General features: G+C 42.5%; 1 protein-coding gene across 1 annotated transcript in view; it reads right to left on the bottom strand.

Moving 5' to 3' along the window:
- Window positions 1-6,686, bottom strand: part of LOC137646812 (uncharacterized) — a 224,436-nt gene extending 217,750 nt beyond the window's left edge. The window contains exon 1 of the mRNA XM_068379900.1: window positions 6,662-6,686. The gene's annotated coding sequence lies outside the window, so the exon portion shown is untranslated. The remainder of the gene's footprint in view (window positions 1-6,661) is intronic.
- Window positions 6,687-23,574: the final 16,888 nt, after the last annotated feature.

Here is a 23,574-nt window from a genome sequence, read left to right as displayed (position 1 = left end):
AACATTTGGTAAATGCATACTACTTCATTCTCGAAAGGAATCTACGAGAATAAAAATAGCTACTTTATATAAATGTGAAGATTCTGAAGGGGATTGTAAATTAAAGAATTAAAGAAGCATTAGTGCTCAGTAACCTATACAACCAGTCTTACTTTCTACTGAATTCCTAAAATCAGGAGCTTAGGAGCATTTTTTCGGGTAGGGGGATAAAGTTTTGAAAGGGATTGACGGAGAGGGCCCGGGGGGGGGGCGTCTTCCTCAAGAATTTCGTTTACGAGGAAACCCCCTTCGATGCGATTTCCTAGCATCTGACAGCAGATTGCAGCAACAAACAAATCATATTTTTTGGACAATTTTGTGTGACCAATTACAATTTGTACAAAATGACTCTCATAAAATACCGGTAAGCCTACTTGATAAATTTATCAAAATCAAACTAACGATGTTAATTCCTTCCTATGAATTCATTCCCAATATAGATCAAGTTAGGGTTATCAGTTTTCTAAGCCTACTATGTATTTACTTACGATTTACTATATTTGTTAAAGGTCCAATTTCATCTTTAAATTTTTAAAAGCTTTTATATCTTTAATTTTGTCTAATTTCTATTTTACAAAAGACACTTATCTAATGTCTTAATTGATAATAATTTTATTTGTCTTTGGCTTTAAACTATGGTGATAAGATTTGAGGATGAAAATCTCACAAGGAGAGATGTATTCCATAAACTCAATACGGCTTCGGTCATAGAAAAAAGAATTTTAAAATGCTCCTCTATTACCAAAAATTACCAAATCTATATATATATATATATATATATATATATATATATATAATTTATATATGTGTATATATAAGTGTATGTATGTATAAATGTGCGCACATACACACATACATATATATATATATATATATATATATATATATATATATACTGTATATATACATTATATATATGTGTGTGCGTGTGTGTATATATAAATATGTATGTGTATATATGTGTATATATATATATATATATATATATATATATATGTGTGTGTGTGTGTGTGTGCATGTATATATTCATATGTATCCATATATATGTGTATATATGTATATATATATATATATATATATATATATATATATATATGTATATATATATACATATATATATACATAGGTAATAGAAAAGGTCACCTTCGAAAACCGAACCTAATAGGTTAGCCAGGACACCAAGCACCCGTAGAGATACTATCGGCAGGGAGTTATTGGGTCTTTCGACTGGTCAGACAGTACTACATTGGATACTTCTCTCTGGTTACGGGTCATTTTTTTTTTTTTTTTTTTTTTTTTTTTGCCTACACATACACCGAATATTCTGGCCTATTCTTTACAGATTCTCCTCTGTCCTCATACACCTGACAACACTGAGGTTACCAAACAATTCTTTGCTCAAGAGGTTGACTACTGCACTGTAATTGTTCGATGGCTAGTTTCCTCTTGGCAAGGGTAGTAGCAACTCTTTATCTATGATAAGCAGCTCTTCGAGGAGAAGTACACAGCAAAATCAAACCATTGTTCTCTATTCTTGGGTAGTATCATAACCTCTGTACTATGTATGGCCTTCTCTTGCTTGAGGGTACACTTGAGCTCATTATTCAATCTTATTTCTCTTCCTCTTGTTTTTTCTTTAAATTCTTATAGTTTATATATGAAAGATCTATTTTATTGTTGTTATTGTTCTTGAAATATTTTAATTGTTCATTACTTCTCTCGTAGTTAATTTATTTCCTTCCCTCACTGGGCTATTTTCCCCGTTGGAGCCCTCTGGCTTACAGCATCCTGCTTTTCCAACTAGGGTTGTAGTTTAGCAAGTAATAATAAATAAAAAATATTGAATAAATAAATAATAAATAATTAACAATTATTAACTAATATTTAATAATCATAAACAATAAATAACAAATAAAAAATAATAAATAAATAGACAATAACAATGACGACGACAATGATGATGATGATGATGATGATAATGTACAATGTCAGGACCCTGTCTAGGGAAGAAGATCTTGCTGCGTTACTAGAAAAGCTGAAATAAATAAATTGGAATATAATAGGAGTAAGGGAATTTAGAAGAACTGGGGAATCCTATAAAAGAGTTAAAAAAGGGTCATATCTTTTGCTTCAGAGGACAAGAAAGTAACAAAAGAAATGGAGTTGGTTTTGTTATTAATAAAATCTTGCAGGCAACACAGAATGTTTTTTAGTATCAGTGATAGAATTGCAGGATTGATCATCAAATAAATAAAAAGTATAAAATGAAGATCATTCAAACGTATACATCAACAACATCCAATACGGAGGAAAAAGGAGAAAATTCTTGTCCAATACGGAGGAAAAAGGAGAACATTCTTGTCCAATACGGAGGAAAAAGGAGAACATTCTTGTCCAATACGGAGGAAAAAGGAGAACATTCTTGTCCAATACGGAGGAAAAAGGAGAACATTCTTGTCCAATACGGAGGAAAAAGGAGAACATTCTTGTCCAATACGGAGGAAAAGGGAGAAAATTCTTATGAAGATCTATAGATATCTTAAAAGAAGGTAAGACTGATTTGCATTTGTTTTGAGTGATTTCAATGCTAACGAATATCAAAAGAAGAGAGGAGAATCGGCCGTAGGTAAATTTGAAGTAGGCAGAACAAATGACCGAAGTGAAATGCTTATAGAATTTGCTAAGAAAAAAAAAAAAAAAAAAACTATCTGAAAATCATGAGCACATTTTTATATAAAATTTAACATAGTAAAATGGACATGGAGAAGAACAAATATAAAAAAGAAAAACGAAAAAGTGAAACGGTTTAGTTAAAGATGTAACTGTTAAACAAGTTAAAGTCCTGCGACCAAAGGATTTTGAGAAGTCAAATTTGTCTACATCTAAGGAAAGAAAAAAAAAAACAAATTTTACGAAACAAAATAAAGACTCCTGTAATAAGAAAAAATCTGTTGAGTTTAGTTTAGCAATACAAAATAGGTACTCCTCGCTACATTACGAAACGGAAACAAATAAAGAAGAAATTAATAGTAATTTTACAAAATCGAGGAAAACTATCCTAAAACACCGAAAATCTAATAAAAGAAATATTGAAAATAAGGGTAAAATCCAAGAGAGATAAAATAGAATAATCAGAACGATCCAAAACAATAAAAAAAAAAAAAAACTGACAACACAAGACATTCGTAAATACAATCAGACCAAAATTGAGGAAACACTAAAGAAAGGAAGAAGCATCAAGTTAATGAAGAGAAGATTTGGAACAAGGTGCCAACAGCTGTTTGCTCTAACGGATGAAAATGGAAATATCAACAAAAGAGACGGCTTGATAGAAACTGCAGAGGATTTCTATACAACGCAATACAATAGTGATATAAGAAATAACGATGCCAACACCTGGTCCAATACCGAAAGTAACAGTAGAAGTAAAGAAAGTATTGATAGGCATGAAAAGAGCTAAAGCAGAGAACGATAGCATAACAAATGATTTAATAATAGATGGAGGGCATTTCGTAGAATCTAACTGAACTTTACACAAAATGTTTGCAAGACTGTTCTATACCTTCAGGTTTGAAAAAATTATAATTTTATTATTTCACAAAAAGAAAGACACAAACGACTTGAAAAATTACCGCCCAATAAGTTTACTCTCAGTAATATATTAAATAATTACAAAGATTATATTAGGCAAAATAGAAAGAAAGCTAGACTTTAATCAGCCAAGAGAGCAGGCAAGTTTTAGAGGCGGATATTCAACAATTGACTATATACATGTAATTAACCAGTTAATGAAAACACTATAAGAAAGCTTTTAATTCGGTCAAAGCTTTAGCAATAATGAAATACCTTCAAAGACTGGGAAAAGATGAAACTTAATTTAGAATGCTGTGAAATATCTATACAGGAAGTACAGCAAGCCTAAAACTACAAAAAGATAGTGGGAAAATTCCGATTGAGAAGGGAGTTAGACAGGGAGACCAAGTCTCTTCCAAATTATTTACATCGTGCCTCAAAAAAGTCTTCAAAAATTATAATTGGGAATATATGGGAATTAACATTAATGGGGAATACCTCAACAACTTAAGATTTGCAGATGACATAGTTCTGTTTAGTGAATCATGGGAAGAATTATTAAAGATGATAGAAGATTTGAAGAGAAAGCAGAATTGTAGGTCTGAAACTGAATATGAGTAAAGCTAATATAATGTTCACTGAAAATGCAGAGACAACAAATAAAGAGTTCAAACAGAACTACAGACTTGCCTCTTATTATAATCAGCCATCCCTCACCATCTATGAGTTACACACAAAAACGAGTAAAAATTACCAAAATTCACTATTTTGACCTTGAAATATGACCTTTTGACCTTGAAGATGATGAAGATGACCCCAGGTGGTGTTGAAAATGTCACTATTGAACTCACCGTCCTCAATAACCCCCATTTAGACTCAGGGAACGTGTTTCTAGCCCTTCTTAGAAGTCATTTTAGTCCAGGACTCAAGTTAATCCTTCAGACTGAAGTTAAAAACCCCGATCAGGGGACGTTCCAGTCCTTTCTTGAAGGACGATATATGACAATATATATTAAATTCGGACAGCTCTGCAGACTTGCGTCATATTATAATCAGCTATCTCTCACCATTTATGAGTTACACACAAAAAACGAGCAAAAATGACCAAAATTCACAAATATGACCTTAATAAATGACCTTTAGACCTTGAAGATGACCCCAGGTGGTGTTGAAAATGTTACTATTGAACTCACCATCCTCAAAAACCCCCATTTTGATCCAGAGAACATGTTTCTAGCCCTTCTAGAAGTCTTTTTTAGTCCAGACTCAAGTTAATCTTTCAGACTCAAGTTAAAAACCCCGAGCAGGGGACGTTCCAGTCCTTCCTTAAAGGAGTCTATGATATATATATATATATATATATATATATATATATATATATATATATAAATATATATATATATATATATATATATATAAATATATATATATATATATATATATATATATATATATATAAGTAAAATAGTTCCTTAATCTGACATAGAATTACAAGATATGTTAATAAAAAGCTTCTATACGGGAAATAGCTTTTGAATAATAATTCTTATGAAGAATGAGTTACTAAATTTATGTAATTCAATATCTTTGAACATTCTCTGAGTTACTAAATTATGCAGTTTAATATCTTTTGATATTTTCTGAAATAAAAGATATTAAATTAAAATTTTCGGCAAAAATGTGGGGGAGCTACACTTCTACTCCTACAATTGTAACCACACATCTTCGAAGGTCTAATAAGTAACGTTATAACAACATGGGTTTTGGTCACACACACACACACACACACACACACACATATATATATATATATATATATATATATATATATATATATATATATATATAATATATATAAATATAAATATATATATACATATATATATATATAAATATATATATATATATATATATATATATATATATATATATAAAACAACTGCAGCCATTCCTAGTCCACTGCAAAACAAAGGCCTCAGAAATGTCAATTCATGCCTGGGGTTTGGTCATTTTTCATCACCCTGCTTGCCACTCGGGATTGGTGATGGTGGGCGATTTTCGTCTGATCGATCACAGCAAACCAACTTAGTATGTGTGGCCCTGACTAGTACATCTTTGCTGATCATGACGATACGCAAACCCTTTTAACCACGTTAAGGTTTCCCCCCTCATCACCCCTATATAAAGAACAGCTATAGTCCATTTCTTTTAGCGATGCATATTTGCACAGACTCGCAGCGGTGCCCTTTTAGCTCGGAAAAGTTTCCGGATCGCTGATTGGTTGAACAAGATAATTCTAACCAATCAGCGATCAGGAAACTTTTCCGAGCTAAAAGGGCACCGCAGCGAGTCGGTGCAAATATGCATCGCTAAAAGAAATGGACTATAGTGAGGGAACTTCCATACTAAGCTGGTTTGCTCTGAACGATCACACAAAAAGTCTCCCAACATAACTAATGTGCACTGGCCAGCTTGGTTATAAACTGGCCAAACCCCAGACAGGAATAAAGACATGTCTCTGAGGCCTTTGTCCTCCAATGGGATAAAAACGGCTGCATTTGATGATGATGATGATGATGATGATGATGATGATGTTGTTGTTGTTGCTGCTGTTGTTTATGTATGTATATATATATATATATATATATATATATATATATATATATATATATATATATATATATATATATATATAATTGTAAACCTGAGGTAACAAGTGCAAAAAAATCAAACACAAACTATATATGTATACCTGTATATATATATATATATATATATATATATATATATATATGTGTGTGTGTGTGTGTGTGTGTGTGTGTGTATATATAAATATATATAATTGTAACCCTGAAGTAACATGTGAAAAAAAAAACACAAACACAAACTATATATGTATACATACATACATACATACATATATATATATATATATATATATATATATATATATATATGTGTGTGTGTGTGTGTGTGTGTGTGTTTGTATAATTTATAGCATATAATAACTATTTTTACATTTCGACCTTAAAACATTGCGTCATCTTACCTGGACGTGGTCCATCCCGGCGGTCAATTTCTAATAGCTTCCTCACCCTAGTAATTGGAAGTGGCGAGAGAAGGTGTTAGGCTTGTATCCGCGATCAAGTCCAATTTAGAGGCCTCAGTGAAAGAGTGGCTCGGGTGTTGCACTATGACCATGGGTCGTAACCACCTTTTCCTTAAGAAATGAGACAAAAGATTATCATTAAGACATAATTACGATGTATGTACCTATTCATATACTAGTAACCAGGATTAATAAACTAATTTTAAAAATATTATATAACAACACGTGGTATATCGTCTCCCAAATAAATAGAAATTAAGATATATTACGTATATGAGATTACCAGAGAGAGAGAGAGAGAGAGAGAGAGAGAGAGAGAGAGAGAGAGAGAGAGAGAGAGAGAGAGAATGCTTAAGTTTCAAGATTTTCTTCTCAATCAAATATTCTTTCCGCCGATGTGCTTGATATTACAACTAAAAAAGTAACCAAAATTTTATAAGTCATAGAAAATAGAGACATCTTCACCATCATGAACAATACATTTAATTTTCAATATCATAGTTACCTGAATCCCAATGTGATGTGTTCATTTCCAGGTCAACATAATACTTCCAAAAGTTAATTGTTTTGCTAGTGTTTATTTGTAGACGACATACCCATTTAATGTAATCAAATCATAAGTTATATACGGTAAACAGGATTTACAAAACATTGACATTGATAGCCTTTTTATCATATTTAGCATAATCAAAATCACAATCTAAGTGTTTCTTCTATATCTGTAGTAGGTGTCGGCATAACAGATTATGAATAAAATATAAGTTAAATATCTTCACATACCAATATCATTTAATAAATAATACTCTACTTTAAATAATCAAACTACTGTACGGTTGATTTTTTCTATAAACTCTAAGTGAGATCTATCCCATCCTATGTATGTACACGAGAGAGAGAGAGAGAGAGAGAATCAGTGTTGTCACAGCAAACTATTATATTTAACTTTCCAATAAGACTTTCAAAACTTTTTTCAGTATTACAAAGTCCGAGATGATTCACAAGAAAATTTGTTATTCATCGTCCATTTAGACAGCAACAACAATATTAAGATACATCTAATTTTAGAATAAATAAGACAAAAAATAGTCGCCTACTATACATAATATCTATATGAAAACGCCACGTGTGTACAGTCACTCATAAAAGAAAAGACCCTCTGAGCTAGAGGCTATATATTTCGCTGCTAACAATCATAGTAACACTGTACCTCACGTCGAGCAGCTTCACAATTTGTTTTACCCTCAGACGTCACTCCTCACCAATATTATATCTGACATAACATAGTGTTACCATCACTATTAGCAGCAGTTACCTCTCGTTCAGAGGGTCTTCTTTCATGGGTGACTGTATATACATAGGATTGTTGTGCCAGCTGGAATGGTAAAACATTTGGGTGAGGGAGATACACATACCCACCTGCCTGACTGAGTCAAGCCACTAATGACTTTTAGCCTAAGGAGAGAAAGAGAAAGTTGCAGGAAATTTTTTATTTAAAGAATCATGGTTTTAGAATTAGGAAAAAAAAATAAAGATACTTTTTAAATTCTTTATTTGTTCCTATGTGAAATACAAACCCTTGGAGGAAAGTAGTTCCTACAAACCAAACTGGAAGGTTCTTTTCTCCAGGTTAATGTTACTCTCCAGAGCCCGTGCCATAAGCAAGGAAGATGATTCCAATAACTTCCTAATCAACTAATCATATGGATGTTGAAGCTCTTAGGAATTGGACCAGTAACTAACATAGGGGAAACTTGTAAAATGCCATGGAAAACCTATCTTCATGTGGAGGAGAGACGTACAAGACATAAAATGCATTTGGCAGACACTCATCTAACCTTCCCCTTGTAAAAGAGGATGGGGTTGCTTCTTCAACAATCTTGCCTATGAAGAATGATTGCTCTATTAGGAAGCTTACCAACATCAGACAGCCGATTCATTACGGAATGGGTTGAGGTTGCTGCAGCCGCAAGAGATGGTTATGAAGAAAGTAGAAGGAGCAATCTTTCTACCTTTCATACTAGACATACTGTATGTGAAATGTGCTTCATTAGATAACAATTCCTACCTTTCCAGTTAGAAATCTGTTGAGCAACTACCACAGGGCTAAGAAAAAAATTTGTCTCAGAACTTGTGAGCATCTTCCTGAAGATATAAGAGGCGAGAGGAGCCTGTCAATTCCAGACCATGTATTCGTCGCCTGCAAAATAAGACAAGTTTTCTAATAAAGTCATCTTTGGGCCAATGCCCCAAACTTTGTGACCTCTCTCCTAAGCTCGATCCTAGGAGCATGGACTGCTGAGTTCCGAGTCTTGCCCAAAAACTATGAACCAAAGACTTTAAGGGAGAGTCCATGAAGCTCGCCTAATCTCTACATTGATGCTAAGGCTTGATTCACACTATTGGTCTGGATGTGCTCTGCTCTCGCTACAGTCACGGTCCGGTCAAATATTGTTGCACGATTTTAAATGGTTTTAATTTCACAGTGGCAGTCCAGTCCGCTCTCGCTCCGGTCACGATTCCTTCAAAAGATATTTTGACTGGAGCGAGACCAGACTGGACCGTGACTGAAGCGCCAGTGTGAATACATTTCCTGCGGTACTGCTCTACTTTAGTGGAGCTTCTGCCCTCATAAAATCATGTAGTGTTTCCTTTGTCTTATGAAATGATGGATAATTAAAAGAAAACACCACAGTGGAATCATGTAAAAGATATGTAAATAATTAAAACGGTTTTGTTTTTATTTATTACTGATATAAGGACATTAAATACAGGTAGCATAAGCATAAGCACAAACTGAGCAAAAATTATTTACAATATTGACTACTTTTGCCGTTTCAGATGAAAAAAACCTGACTTCACTGTAGCCTACTATAGTGATAATCATCTATAAAATGGGGTACTAAAGACATTGGTGAAAAGATTAAACTGGGTGGAAGTAAGCTGGCAACTGGGTTGCGAAGTTAAGACATTAGATATGTATAATAATAGACTAATTAAAAATAATCGCAATGTTAATTTGTTTTTTAAAAACATTATGCAAAAACTGCAGAAGTAATTTATACGAAACTTGGTGGACATGTGGGGTATGACCCAGAGACAACTTCATTAGATTTTGGAAAAAATACATCGAAGGACAAGTACGCAGCAGTACTTTGAAAATAATAGCATTGTTAATTATTTATTTGTGGACATTACGCAAAAACTACTGGACCAATTAGTGGACATGTGGTGTATGACCTAAGAACAAATCCATTAGATTTTGAAGGAAATACATTGAGGTACAAGAATGCAATAGACTGCTTGTTTTTTGTTCGTGAACAACATTACGCAAAACTACTCAACCAATTTCAACGAAACCTGGTGAACATGTGCGAGTCAGTCTCGGGGACAAATCTATTAGTACACAGTGGAGTTAAAAACAAAATAAGGCTGCTTGGCATGGCGAAGGCATGTTCTCCACTCCATAATTGTACTTTGATGTACTCTATCCAAAATGTTACAGATTCATACTTAGGTCATACTTAACATTACCAAGTTAGGTCAAAATGGGTACAGTAATTTTTGTTAAAAGTTGTTCACAAACAAACAAACAGACAAGGGTGAATACACAACCTTCACAAAATCTCCAATTTTGGGAGAAAGCATAAACAAAGATTATTGTATCTATTTACGACTGAGGTTATTGGTGTTCAAATTATTGCTTATTCAATAGTCTAACTAGTTTTTGCTATAGTTACGGATGGGAAAAGTTTTTCTACTAAAAACAGGTATTTCCTATAGAAAAACGCGTTTTCTTGAAAAACAGCACTTACTTTCACTGCAAATAAAAACTTAGTGAAATATATCTATCTATCTATCTAATATATATATATATATATATATATATATATATATATATATATATATATATATATAAAGTATAAAGTATATAGATATATATATATATATAATATATATATATATATATATATATATATATGTAATAATTATATATTACACGTTTAAAACACATGACCTAATAGGTCACTGTGGAAGTAGAAGCTAGTGTGAAAAGTGCTGTATCATATAGCAGGATGTGAATACCATATCTCAGCAATGTAACATTTTTCATGAAGAGTAAACACTAACCAGTCCGTGAGAAAGGTTTCCTGTGAGAACGGAACCGAGTATCTTCCGGTATTAATGTGGTGTTTACATAAATCCCTAAGTGCTGAAATAACTTTAACATGCATAGGGATATTTGTTTTAGTTTACTGGACGATGTCATACGGAATGGTCATCCGACCAAACCAGCTATACTCCTGTGATGGAGATGTTAACACTGTTGTTCTTAAAGAATAAACCATTTTAAAGTTAACTTACTTGACTTTACTTGAAGATGTAACATACCAACTATAATACTTAACACATTTTAGATGACATTTGAGGGAACCCCAAATATGTGTTAACAACAGTAGCACACTAATAAATGGTGGCAGCGGTAAAACTCTAAGAATCAGAGAAAGATCTTCAAGAACCAGCGAATAAAACTCTAAGAATCAGAGAAAGATCTTCAAGAACCAGCGGTAAAACTCTAAGAATAAGAGAAAGATCTTCAAGAACCAGCGAATAAAACATTAAGAACCAGAGAAAGATCTTCAAGAACCAGCGAATAAAACTCTAAAAACCGGAGAAAGATCTTCGAGAAATCAACAGTAATGAATCTACAATTTTGACGAAGTATCATAGTCCATCGAAGAAATGAAACATTTAATGAATGTTATACAAACTGATGAACTGGATCTTCAATCAACATCCTAAGAAAATCAAGGACTGACATTCAACGCTTACAAAACATATCCAGGAAGCACTACATTCAACGGAAATCGGACCAAAAACATTCACCCAAACATCAAGAGAGAGAGAGGAATTCGGACCGAAAACATTCACCCAAACATCAAGAGAGAGAAAGGAAATGACGACATCACACAACGCCATATAAGCTAAGTACAATTTTCTTATTCATTTCAGTATTGAGCAGTGAGGTGTAGTTACCACGAGTCGATAGTCCATTATTACTGGGGTGAATGAATGAATGAATGATTTAAAGTTTTCAGGCATCCTGATATTACTGGGGTGAGTTGTTTGCTAATCTTCCATTTACTTTCATTAAAGGAAACTGTTCAACTCCGAATTCTCATATAGAATTTTTTTTCTCTCTCTGTGCTAATTCCGTTTTCTTTCAGAAATTCTCTGGAAATATCTTTGTATTCCGTTTTCTTTAAGAAGTTCTCGGGAAATATCTTTGTATTAGTATCATTGTTTTGGGGAATTTTGTTATAATCTCTATCATTTAGTGCTTATGCGTTTACGCAGTGGACGTCTGTATTCATATAGATATTTTGATAGAATTGCAAGGGGTCAAAGAGATAGGAGAAGAAATACCATAAACATGACGCCCCCTGTGAGCCCAGCCCTTGGACCGAGTAACGCAACAGCAGGACAGGGTAATCCCCTTCCGATTGTGACACTTGTAAATGCTCGATTTGCAATCCTTCCTTTTCAGGGTCGGGTTAATGGGTTCTTGCCTCAGAATGTGGAGTCATGGATTTCATCCGTTGATGCCCATTTAAATGCCAAACAAATCGTAGACCCTTTTGTAAAATTACAAGAAGCTAAAAGTTTTATAGATTTTTCTAAAGGAGATGCGAGTGCGTATTAAAGAGGTGTTTCATTTCAAGAAGTAGTTACCTGGGATGATTTCAAAGTTAGGCTACGCGCGGTATATGGGGGTGAAGATGCCTTGGATGTAGTATTAACATTAAGAAATACACTATATCAATCCACTATGACTCGGCTTAATGTTATTGAGAGAGCAGCTTTCATAGCCGATAGGCTTAATGAATATCAAGATATTTTAGGTAATTCCACTTAGGTTACTAGACATAACATCTCCGTGAAAGATTTCTTACAGTTACGCCAAGCAGCAGTAGGCCACGCAGTAAAGCCAAAGCAGCAATAGGCCAGACAGTTAAGCAAGCAGCAATAGGCCAGGCGGTTAAACCAAGCAGCAATAGGCCAGGTGGTTAAACCAAGCAGCAGTAGGCCAGGCAGTTAAGCCAAGCAGCAATAGGCCAGGCGGTTAAGCCAAGCAGCAGTAGGCCAGGCGGTTAAGCCAAGCTGTAATAGGCCAGGCGGTTAAGCCAAGCATCAGACGGCCAGGTGGTTAGGACGAGCAGCAATAAGCCAGGCAGTTAAGCCAAGCATCAGAAGGCCAGCCGATTAAGCCAAGCATCAAAAGGCCAAGCGGTTAAGCCAAGCATCAGAAGGGCTGGCAGTTAAGCCAAGCAGCAATAAGCCCGGCGGTTAAGCCAAGCATCAGAAGGCCAGGCGATTAACACAAGCATCAGAGGGCCAGGCGGTTAAGCCAAGCATCAGAAGGCCAGGTGGTTAAGACAAGCATCAGAAGGCCAGGCAGTTAAGCGAAGCATCAGAGGGCCAGGCGATTAAGCCAAGCATCAAAAGGCCAGGTGATTAAGCCAAACATCAGAAGGCCAGGCGGTTAAGCCAAGCAGCAAAAAGCCAGGCGGTTAAGCAAAGCATCAGAAGGCCAGGCGGTTAAGCCAAGCATCGCTAGGCCAGGCGGCTAAGCCAAGCATCAGAAGGCCCGGCGGTTAAGCCAAGCAGCAATAAGCCAGGCGGTTAAGCCATGCATCAGTAGGCCAGGCAGTTAAGCCAAGCATCAGAAAACCAGGCGATTAAGCCAAGAAACAATAAGCAAGGCGGTTGAGCCAAGCATTAGAAGGCCAGGCGGTTAAGCCAAGCATCAAAAGGCCGGGCGATTAAGCCAAGCATCAGAAGGCCAGCCAGTTAAGCCAAGCATCAGAATGCCAAGCGGTTAAGCCAAGCAGCAATAAGCCAGGCGGTTAAGCCAAGCATCAGAAAGCCAGGCAATTAAGCCAAGCATCAAAAGGCTAGGCCGTTAAGCCAAGCATTAAAAGGCCCAGCGCTTAAGACAAGCAGCAATAAGCCAGGCGATTAAGAAAAGCATCAGAAGGCCAGGCGATTAAGCCAAGCATCAGAAGACCTGGCGGTTAAGCCAAGCATAAGAAGGCCAGGCGATTAAGCCAAGCATCAGAAGGCCAGGCAATTAAGCCAAGCATCAGAAGGCCAGGCGATTAAGCCAAGCATCAGAAGACCAGGCAGTTAAGCCAAGCAACAGTAGGCCAGGCAGTTAAGCCAAGCATCAGTAGGCCAGGCGGTCAATCCAAGCATCAGAAGGCCAGGCGATTAAGCCAAGCATCAGAAGGCCAAGCGGTTGAGCAGAGCATCAGAAGGCCAGGCAATTAAGCCAAGCATCAGAAGGCCAGGCAATTAAGCCAAGCATCAGAAGGAAAGGCGGTTAAGCCAAGCATCAGTAGGCCAGGCTGTTAAGCCAAGCATCAGTAGGCCAGGCAATTAAGCCAAGCATCAGAAGGCAAGGCAATTAAGCCAAGCATCAAAAGGCCACGCAATTAAGCCAAGCATCAGAAGGCAAGGCAATTAAGCCAAGCATCAAAAGGCCACGCAATTAAGCCAAGCATCAGAAGGCCAGGAAATTAAGCCAGGCATCAGAAGGCCAGGAAATTAAGCCAGGCATCAGAAGGCCAGGCGATTAAGCCAAGCATCATAAGGCCAGGCGATTAAGCCATGCATCAGTAGGCCAGGTGGTTAAGCCCAGCATCAATAGGCCAGGCAGTTAAGACAAGCAGCAATATGCCAGGCGTTTAAGCCAAGCATCAGAAGGCCAGGCGGTTAAGCCAAACTTAAGAAGGCCAGGCAATTAAGCCAAGCATCAGAAGGCCAGGCGGTTAAGCCAAGCATCAGAAGGCCAGGCAATTAAGCCAAGCATCAGAAGGCCAGGCAATTAAGCCAAGCATCAGAAGGCCAGGCGATTAAGCCAAGCATCAGAAGGGCAGGCGGTTAAGCCAAGCATCAGTAGACCAGGCAGTTAAGCCAAGCATCAGTAGGCCAGGCGGTTAAGCTAAGCATCAGAAGGCCAGGCGGTCAAGCCAAGCATCAGAAGGCCAGGCGGTCAAGCCAAGCATCAGAAGGCATGGCGATTAAGCCAAGCTTCAGAAGGCCAGGCGGTTAAGCCAAGCATCAGAAGGCCAGACAATTAAGTCTAGCATCAGAAGGCCAGGCAATTAAGCCAAGCATCAGAAGGCCAGGAGGTTAAGCCAAGCATCAGTAGGCCAGGCAGTTATGCCAAGCATCAGTAGGCCAGGCAATTAAGCCAAGCATCGGAAGGCAAGGCAATTAAGCCAAGCATCAAAAGGCCAAGCAATTAAGCCAAGCATCAGAAGGTCAGGAAATTGAGCCAGGCATCAGAAGGCCAGGCAATTAAGCCAAGTATCAGAAGGCCAGGCGATTAAGCCATGCATCAGTAGGCCAGGTGGTTAAGCCAAGCATCAGAAGGCCAGGCGGTTAAGTCAAGCATCAGAAGGCCAGGCGGTTAAGCCAAGCATCAGATTTCCAGGCAATTAAGCCAAGCATCAGTAGGCCAGGAAATAAAGCCAAGAATCAAAAGGCCAGGCAATAAAGCCAATAATCAGTAGGCCAGGCAGTTAAGCCAAGCATCAGAAGGCCAGGCGGTTAATCCAAGCATCAGAAGGCCACGCAATTAAGCCAAGCATCAGAAGGCCAGGCTATTGAGCCAAGCATCAGAAGGCCAGGCAATTAAACCAAGCATCAAAAGGCTAGGCGGTTAAGCCAAGCATCAGAAGGCCAGGCAATTAAGCCAAGCATCAGAGGGCCAGGCGATTAAGCCAAGCATCAGAAGGCCAGGCGGTTAAGCCAAGCATCAGAAGGCCAGGCAGTTAAGCCAAGCATCAGAAGTCCATGCGGTAAAGCCAAGCATCAGAAGCCCAGGCAGTTAAGCCAAGCTTCAGAAGGCCAGGCGATTAAGCCAAGAATCAGAAGGACAGGCGGTTAAGCCATGCATCAGAAGGCCAGGCGGTTAAGCCAAGCATCAGAAGGCCAGGCAGTTAAGCGAAGCATCAGAAGGCCAGGCCGTTAAGCCAAGCAGCAATAAGCCAGGCAGTTAAGCCAAGCAACAGAAGGCCAGGCGGCTAAGGCAAGCATCAGAAGGCCAGGCGGTTAAGCCAAGCATCAGAAGGCCAGGCAGTTAAGCCAAGCAGCAATAAGCCAGGCGGCTAAACCAAGCATCAGAAGGCCAGGCAGTTATGCCAAGCATCAGAAGGCCAGGCGGTTAAGCCAAGCAGCAATAAGCCAGGCGGCTAAACCAAGCATCAGAAGGCCAGGCAGTTAAGCCAAGCATCAGAAGGCCAGGCGGTTAAGCCAAGCATCAGAAGGCCAGGCGGTTAAGCCAAGCATCAGAAGGCCAGGCGGTTAAGCCAAGCATCAGAAGGCCAGGCGGTTAAGCCAGGCAGCAATAAGCCAGGCAGTTAAGCAAATCATCAGAAGGCCAGGCGGTTAAGCCAAGCATCAGAAGGCTAGGCGGTTAAGCCAAGCATCAGAAGGCCAGGTGGTTAAGCCAAGCATCAGAAGGCCAGGCAGTTAAGCCAAGCAGCAATAAGCCAGGCGGTTAAGCCAAGCATCAGAAGGCCAGGCGGTTAAGCCAAGTATCAGAAGGCCAGGCGATTAAGCCAAGCAACAGAAGGCCAGGCGGTTAAGATAAGCAGCAATAAGCCGGGCGGTTAAGCCAGGCATCAGAAGGCCAGGCGGTTACCCAAGCATCAGAAGGCCAGGCGGTTAAGCCAAGCATCAGAAGGCCAGGCGGTTGAGCCGAGAAGCAATAAGCCAGGCGGTTAAGCCAAGCATCAGAAGGCAAGGCGGTTAAGCCAAGCATCAGAAGGCAAGGAGGTTAAGCCAAGCATCAAAAGGCCAGGCGGTTAAGCCAAGCATCAAAAGGCCAGGCGGTTAAGCCAAGCATCAAAAGGGCGGGTGGTTAAGCCAAGCATCAGAAGGCCGGGCGGTCAAGCCAAGCATCAGAAGGCCAGGCGATTAAGCCAAGCATCAGAAGGCCAAGCGGTTAAGCCAAGCATCAGAAGGCCAGGCAATTAAGCCAAGCATCAGAAGGCCAGGCAATTAAGCCAAGCATCAGAAGGCCAGGCGGTTAAGCCAAGCATCAGAAGGCCAGGCGGTTAAGCCAAGCATCAGTAGGCCAGGCAGTTAGGCCAAGCATCAGTAGGCCAGGCAATTAAGCCAAGCATCAGAAGACCAGGCAATTAAGCCAAGCATCAAAAGGCCACGCAATTAAGCCAAGCATCAGAAGGCCAGGAAATTAAGCCAGGCATCAGAAGGCCAGGCGATTAAGCCATGCATCAGTAGGCCAGGCGGTTAAGCCAAGCATCAGAAGGCCAGGCGGTTAAGCCAAGCTTAAGAAGGCCAGGCGATTAAGCCAAGCATCAGAAGGCCAGGCGGTTAAGCCAAGCATCAGAAGGCCAGGCAATTAAGCCAAGCATCAGAAGGCCAGGCAATTAAGCCAAGCATCAGAAGGCCAGGCGATTAAGCCAAGCATCAGAAGGCCAGGCGGTTAAGCCAAGTATCAGTAGACCAGGCAGTTAAGCCAAGCATCAGTAGGCCAGGCGGTTAAGCTAAGCATCAGGAGGCCAGGCGGTCAAGCCAAGCATCAGAAGGCCAGGCAGTCAAGCCAAGCATCAAAAGGCCAGGCGATTAAGCCAAGCTTCAGAAGGCCAGGGGGTTAAGCCAAGCATCAGAAAGCCACACAATTAAGTCAAGCATCAGAAGGCCAGGCAATTAAGCCAAGCATCAGAAGGCCAGGCGGTTAAGCCAAGCATCAGTAGGCCAGGCAGTTATGCCAAGCATCAGTAGGCCAGGCAATTAAGCCAAGCCTCAGAAGGCAAGGCAATTAAGCCAAGCATCAAAAGGCCAGGCAATTAAGCCAAGCATCAGAAGGCCAGGCAATTAAGCCAAGCATCAGAAGGCCAGGCAATTAAGCCAAGCATCAGAAGGCCAGGCGATTAAGCCAAGCATCAGAAGGCCAGGCGGTTAAGCCAAGCATCAGAAGGCTAGGCGGTTAAGCCAAGCATCAGAAGGCCAGGCGGTTAAGCCAAGCATCAGAAGCCCAGGCAGTTAAGCCAAGCTTCAGAAGGCCAGGCGATTAAGCCAAGTATCAGAAGGCCGGGCGATTAAGCCAAGTATCAGAAGGCCTGGCGATTAAGCCATGCATCAGTAGGCCAGGTTGTTAAGCCAAGCATCAGAAGGCCAGGCGGTTAAGTCAAGCATCAGAAGGCCAGGCGGTTAAGCCAAGCATCAGAAGGCCAGGCAATTAAGCCAAGCATCAGTAGGCCAGGAAATAAAGCCAAGAATCTAAAGGCCAGGCAATAAAGTAAAGCATCAGTAGGCCAGGCGGTTAAGCCAAGCATCAGAAGGCCAGACGGTTAATCCAAGCATCAGAAGGCCAGGCAATTAAGCCAAGCATCAGAGGGCCAGGCAATTAAGCCAAGCATCAGAAGGCCAGGCAATTAAACCAAGCATCAGAAGGCCAGGCGGTTAAGCCAAGCATCAGAAGGCCAGGCAATTAAGCCAAGCATCAGAAGGCCAGGCGATTAGGCCAAGCATCAGAAGGCCAGGCGGTTAAGCCAAGCATCAGAAGGCCAGGCGGTTAAGCCAAGCATCAGAAGCCCAGGCAGTTAAGCCAAGCTTCAGAAGGCCAGGCGATTAAGCCAAGAATAAGAAGGCCAGGCGGTTAAGCCAAGCATCAGAAGGCCAGGTGATTAAGCCATGCATCAGTAGGCCAGGTGGTTAAGCCAAGCATCAGAAGGCCAGGCAGTTAAGACAAGCAGCAATATGCCAGGCGGTTAAGCCAAGCATCAGAAGGCCAGGCGGTTAAGCAGAGCTTAAGAAGGCCAGGCGATTAAGCCAAGCATCAGAAGGCCAGGCGGTTAAGCCAAGCATCAGAAGGCCAGGCAATTAAGCCAAGCATCAGAAGGCCAGGCAATTAAGCCAAGCATCAGAAGGATAGGCGATTAAGCCAAGCATCACTAGGCCAAACGGTTACGCCAAGCATCAGTAGACCAGGCAGTTAAGACAAGCATCAGTAGGCCAGGCGGTTAAGCTAAGCACAGGAGGCCAGGCGGTCAAGCCAAGCATCAGAAGGCCAGGCAGTCAAGCCAAGCATCAAAAGGCCAGGCTATTAAGCCAAGCGTCAGAAGGCCAGGCGGTTAAGCCAAGCATCAGAAAGCCAGACAATTAAGTCAAGCATCAGAGGGCCAGGCAATTAAGCCAAGCATCAGAAGGCCAGGCGGTTGAGCCAAGCATCAGTAGGCCAGGCAGTTATGCCAAGCATCAGTAGGCCAGGCAATTAAGCGAAGCATCAGAAGGCAAGGCAATTAAGCCAAGCATCAAAAGGCCAGGCAATTAAGCCAAGCATCAGAAGGCCAGTAAATTAAGCCAGGCATCAGAAGGCCAGGCAATTAAGCCAAGTATCAGAAGGCCAGGCGATTAAGCCATGCATCAGTTGGCCAGGTGGTTAAGCAGAGCATCAGAAGGCCAGGCGGTTAAGTAAAGCATCAGAAGGCCAGGCGGTTAAGCCAAGCATCAGAAGGCCAGGCAATTAAGCCAAGCATCAGTAGGCCAGGAAATAAAGCCAAGAATCAAAAGGCCAGGCAATAAAGCCAAGCATCAGTAGGCCAGGCCGTTAAGCCAAGCATCAGAACGCCAGGCGGTTAATCCAAGCATCAGAAGGCCAGGCAATTAAGCCAAGCATCAGAAGGCCAGGCAATTAAGCCAAGCATCAGAAGGCCAGGCAATTAAACCAAGCATCAGAAGGCCAGGCGGTTAAGCCAAGCATCAGAAGGCCAGGCAATCAAGCCAAGCATCAGAAGGCCAGGCGATTAAGCCAAGCATCAGAAGGCCAGGCGGTTAAGCCAAGCATCAGAAGGCTAGGCGGTTAAGCCAAGCATCAGAAGGCCAAGCGGTTAAGCCAAGCATCAGAAGCCCTGGCAGTTAAGCCAAGCTTCAGAAGGCCAGGCGATTAAGCCAAGAATAAGAAGGCCAGGCGGTTAAGCCAAGCATCAGAAGGCCAGGCAGTTAAGCCAAGCATCAGAAGGCCAGGCAGTTAAGCCAGGCATCAGAAGGCCAGGGCGTTAAGCCAAGCAGCAATAAGCCAGGCAGTTAAGCCAAGCATCAGAAGGCCAGGCGGTTAAGGCAAGCATCAGAAAGCCAGGCGGTTAAGCCAAGCATCAGAAGGCCAGGCGGTTAAGCCAAGCAGCAATAAGCCAGGCGGCTAAACCAAGCATCAGAAGGCCAGGCGGTTAAGCCGAGCATCAGAAGGCCAGGCCGTTAAGCCAAGCAGCAATAAGCCAGGCAGTTAAGCAAAGCATCAGAAAGCCAGGCGGTTAAGCCAAGCATCAGAAGACTAGACGGTTAAGCCAAGCATCAGAAGGCCAGGCGGTTGAGCCAAACATCAGAAGGCCACGCAGTTAAGCCAACCAGCAATAAGCCAGGCGGTTAAGCCAAGCATCAGAAGGCCAGGCGGTTAAGCCAAGCATCAAAAGGCCAGGCGATTAAGCCAAGTATCAGAAGGCCAGGCGGTTAAGATAAGCAGCAATAAGCCGGGCGGTTAAGCCAAGCATCAGAAGGCCAGGCGGTTAACCCAAGCATCAGAAGGCCAGGCGGTTAAGCCAAGCATCAGAAGGCCAGGCGGTTGAGCCAAGAAGCAAAAAGTCAGGCGGTTAAGCCCAGCACCAGAAGGCAAGGCGGTTAAGCCAAGCATCAGAAGGCAAGGCGGTTAAGCCAAGCATCAGAAGGCCAGGCGGTTAAGCCAAGCAACAAAAGGCCAGGCGGTTAAGCCAAGCATCAAAAGGCCGGGTGGTTAAGCCAAGCATCAGAAGGCCGGGCGGTTAAGCCAAGCAGCAATAAGCCAAGCGGTTAAGCCAAGCAGCAATGAGCCAGGCGGTTAAGCCAAGCATCAGAAGGCCAGGCGGTTAAGCCAAGCATCAGGAGGCCAGGCGGTTAAGCCGAGCATCAGAAAGCCAGGCGGTTAAGCCAAGCAGCAATAAGCCAGGCGGTTAGGCCAAGCATCAGAAGGCCAGGCGGTTAAGGCAAGCATCAGAAGGCCAGTCAGTTAAGCCAAGCAGCAATAGGCCAGGCGGTTAAGCCAAGCATCAGAAGGTCAGGCGGTTAAGCCAAGCATCAGAAGGCTAGGCGGTTAAGCCAAGCAGCATTAAGCCAGGCGGTTAAACCAAGCATCAGAAGGCCAGGCGGTTAAGCCAAGCATCAGAAGGCCAGGCGGTTAAGCAAAGCAGCAATAAGCCAGGCGGTTAAGCCAAGCATCAGAAGACCAGGCGGTTAAGCCAAGCATCAATAGGCCAGGCGGTTAAGCCAAGCATCAAAAGGCCAGGCGGTTAAGCCAAGCATCAAAATGCCAGGCGATTAAGCCAAGCACCAGAAGGCCAGGCGGTTAAGCCAAGCATCAGAGGGCCAGGCGGTTAAGCCAAGCATCAGAAGGCCAGGCGGTTAAGCCAAGCATCAGAAGCCCAGGCAGTTAAGCCAAGCTTCAGAAGGCCAGGCGATTAAGCCAAGAATAAGAAGGCCAGGCGGTTAAGCCAAGCATCAGAAAGCAAGGCGGTTAAGCCAAGCATCAGAAGGCCAGGCAGTTAAGCCAAGCATAAGAAGGCCAGGCCGTTAAGCCAAGCAGCAATAAGCCAGGCAGTTAAGCCAAGCATCAGAAGGCCAGGCGGTTAAGGCAAGCATCAGAAGGCCTGGCGGTTAAGCCAAGCATCAGAAGGCCAGGCGGTTAAGCCAAGCAGCAATAAGCCAGGTAGTTAAGCAAAGCATCAGAAGGCCAGGCGATTAAGCCAAGCATCAGAAGGCCAGGCGGTTAAGCCAAGCATCAGAAGTCAAGGCGGTTAAGCCAAGCATCAGAAGGCCAGGCGGTTAAGCCAAGCATCAGAAGGCCAGGCGGTTAAGCCAAGCATCAGAAGGCCAGGCGGTTAAGCCAAGCAGCAATAAGCCCGGCGGTTAAGCCAAGCAACAGAAGGCCAGGCGGTTAAGCCAAGCATCAGAAGGCCAGGCGGTTAAGCCAAGCATCAGAAGGCCAGGCGGTTAAGCCAAGCATCAGAAGGCCAGGCGATTAAGCCAAGCATCAGAAGGCCAGGCGGTTAAGATAAGCAGCAATAAGCCCGGCGGTTAAGCCAAGCATCAGAAGGCCAGGCGGTTAACCCAAGCCTCAGAAGGCCAGGCGGTTAAGCCGAGCATCAGAAAGCCAGGCGGTTAAGCCAAGCAGCAATAAGCCAGGCGGTTAGGCCAAGCATCAGAAGGCCAGGCGGTTAAGGCAAGCATCAGAAGGCCAGTCAGTTAAGCCAAGCAGCAATAGGCCAGGCGGTTAAGCCAAGCATCAGAAGGTCAGGCGGTTAAGCCAAGCATCAGAAGGCTAGGCGGTTAAGCCAAGCAGCATTAAGCCAGGCGGTTAAACCAAGCATCAGAAGGCCAGGCGGTTAAGCCAAGCATCAGAAGGCCAGGCGGTTAAGCAAAGCAGCAATAAGCCAGGCGGTTAAGCCAAGCATCAGAAGACCAGGCGGTTAAGCCAAGCATCAATAGGCCAGGCGGTTAAGCCAAGCATCAAAAGGCCAGGCGGTTAAGCCAAGCATCAAAATGCCAGGCGATTAAGCCAAGCACCAGAAGGCCAGGCGGTTAAGCCAAGCATCAGAGGGCCAGGCGGTTAAGCCAAGCATCAGAAGGCCAGGCGGTTAAGCCAAGCATCAGAAGCCCAGGCAGTTAAGCCAAGCTTCAGAAGGCCAGGCGATTAAGCCAAGAATAAGAAGGCCAGGCGGTTAAGCCAAGCATCAGAAAGCAAGGCGGTTAAGCCAAGCATCAGAAGGCCAGGCAGTTAAGCCAAGCATAAGAAGGCCAGGCCGTTAAGCCAAGCAGCAATAAGCCAGGCAGTTAAGCCAAGCATCAGAAGGCCAGGCGGTTAAGGCAAGCATCAGAAGGCCTGGCGGTTAAGCCAAGCATCAGAAGGCCAGGCGGTTAAGCCAAGCAGCAATAAGCCAGGTAGTTAAGCAAAGCATCAGAAGGCCAGGCGATTAAGCCAAGCATCAGAAGGCCAGGCGGTTAAGCCAAGCATCAGAAGTCAAGGCGGTTAAGCCAAGCATCAGAAGGCCAGGCGGTTAAGCCAAGCATCAGAAGGCCAGGCGGTTAAGCCAAGCATCAGAAGGCCAGGCGGTTAAGCCAAGCAGCAATAAGCCCGGCGGTTAAGCCAAGCAACAGAAGGCCAGGCGGTTAAGCCAAGCATCAGAAGGCCAGGCGGTTAAGCCAAGCATCAGAAGGCCAGGCGGTTAAGCCAAGCATCAGAAGGCCAGGCGATTAAGCCAAGCATCAGAAGGCCAGGCGGTTAAGATAAGCAGCAATAAGCCCGGCGGTTAAGCCAAGCATCAGAAGGCCAGGCGGTTAACCCAAGCCTCAGAAGGCCAGGCGGTTAAGCCAAGCATCAGAAGGCCAGACGGTTGAGCCAAGAAGCAATAAGCCAGGCGGTTAAGCCAAGCATCAGAAGGCCAGGCGGTTAAGCCAAGCATCAGAAGGCCAGGCGGTTAAGCCAAGCATCAGAAGGCCAGGCGGGTAAGCCAAGCATCAGAAGGCCAGGCGGTTGAGACAAGCAGCAATAAGCCAGTCGGTCAAGCCAAGCATCAGAAGGCCAGGCGGTTAAGCCAAGCATCAGAAGGTCAGGCGGTTAAGCCAAGCATCAGAAGGCCAGGCGGTTAAGCCAAGCAGCGATAAGCCAGGCGGTTAAGCCAAGCATCAGAAGGCCAGGCGGTTAAGCCAAGCAGCAATAAGACAGGCGGTTAAACCAAACATCAGAAGGCCAGGTGGTTAAGCCAAGCATTAAAAGGCCAGGCGGTTAAGCCAAG

The sequence above is a fragment of the Palaemon carinicauda genome, chromosome 1, assembly GCF_036898095.1.
Source record: "Palaemon carinicauda isolate YSFRI2023 chromosome 1, ASM3689809v2, whole genome shotgun sequence".
NCBI classification, from domain to species: Eukaryota; Metazoa; Arthropoda; class Malacostraca; order Decapoda; family Palaemonidae; genus Palaemon; species Palaemon carinicauda.
The sequence above is the reverse complement of the archived record's forward strand: the minus strand, read 5'-3'. Positions and strand labels throughout refer to the sequence as shown.